This window comes from Entelurus aequoreus, linkage group LG09, assembly GCF_033978785.1.
Source record: "Entelurus aequoreus isolate RoL-2023_Sb linkage group LG09, RoL_Eaeq_v1.1, whole genome shotgun sequence".
Classification (NCBI taxonomy): domain Eukaryota; kingdom Metazoa; phylum Chordata; class Actinopteri; order Syngnathiformes; family Syngnathidae; genus Entelurus; species Entelurus aequoreus.
Window position 1 is genome coordinate 66,401,999 of NC_084739.1, and position 1,437 is coordinate 66,403,435.

The 1,437-nt window shown below is 41.7% G+C and overlaps 1 protein-coding gene across 1 annotated transcript in view; it reads right to left on the reverse strand.

Annotated features, from left to right (window-relative positions):
* Positions 1 to 1,029, reverse strand: part of add3b (adducin 3 (gamma) b) — a 39,914-nt gene extending 38,885 nt beyond the window's left edge. The window contains 1 exon segment of the mRNA XM_062059201.1: positions 831 to 1,029. The gene's annotated coding sequence lies outside the window, so the exon portion shown is untranslated.
* Between the last annotated feature and the right edge of the window lie 408 nt (positions 1,030 to 1,437).

The following is a 1,437-nucleotide window of genomic DNA, read 5'->3' on the forward strand; positions in this document are numbered from 1 at the left end:
AAAAATTATTTGGGAATGTCTGGCGGGCCAGATTGAAAAGCTTAACGGCCCCCCATGTGGCCCCCGGGCCTTAATTTGCCCAGGTCTGTAATATACTGCAATATTTGTAGAAATATTGGATAGTATTAAAGTGTAAAAGGCATGCAATTTCAAGCAGTACATATATGTTTTCTGTCAAAATGAAAAAAATCCATTACTTTTAGAGAGAAAATATTAAGTACTTTATTTGGGACAAGCGGTAAAAAATGGATGGATTGACACATATTTCCAGGTGTTTGCGGGCCAAATCTGGCCCCCGGGCCTTGACTTTGACACCTGTGCCTTACGGTAAAGACAAACAACTAGCCATGCATTTTAGGTAAATCAATGTTTATACTGATTTTGTTTTGGTTTGTTTGCTGGTACGTAAAAAAACAACATTTGTTTACCTTAATTGCTATGGTTATTTTGTTAGGGTTATTGAGTGCGCATGCTCAGTAGCGTTGGGCAGCAAATTTTGCTTTTTTTCCCCTGGCTGCTATAACACGCACACGGAGGAGAATAAAATAAGTTACAGTAAAATCGCACTAAACAAAAGACGTTCCTTGTTGTAAACGAGCTACTTTGAATAGCAGTTAGCACCTTTGGGGCTACCTGGACGTGGGGGTGGAGGAATACACAAACATACAGTCCGCGACTAGTTAAGGTTAAGTAGTTCCACGTCCAAATACAACGGTTAACTTTATAGAGCGAACACAATTCAATAGTTAGTTGATTTAAGAAATACAGCAAAACATTGTTTATGCAGGTTGCTAACCCCTGCACAAGTATAAATAGATCCCAAAAGTTACCTCAAGAGTTGCCTAGACGACGCGGAGGTACAACTCTTTTCCCGCCGCTCCCGCAAACACGATGTTTTAAAGGTAAAGCATGGTAGATATTATCCTTGTTGTGGAAACATTGTGCAGGCAACGGCATCCAGAAGGAGGCGAGTGCAGCGGAGAGAAGCTGCTGGGAGGACGTGGGTGTGTTTCTGTGGGAAGGAGGAGTGGAGAGGGCAAAAAAAAAAGGAAAAGTGACCACGTGACTTGGTCCTGTCCACCCACGAGGCATCCTCGCTGCGAAGCGGGACGAAACAAAAATGGCCGCCGCTTCCCTTGCGACTCCTGAGAGGTACTACTTTTCATCCATGACTTCTTGCTGCCATTTGAAGACAAAAGTGCCTCCTTTGATCATTTTGACCATTCCTTCCCACCCAAGCTAACGTGTCCTCGCTACTTCTTAGACTTAGACTTCCTTTTATTGTCATTTAAATAGAGCCTTTATTTAAAGGCCTACTGAAATGATTTTTTTTTATTTAAACGGGGATAGCAGATCTATTCTATGTGTCATACTTGATCATTTCGCGATATTGCCATATTTTTGCTGAAAGGATTTAGTATAGAACAACGACGATAA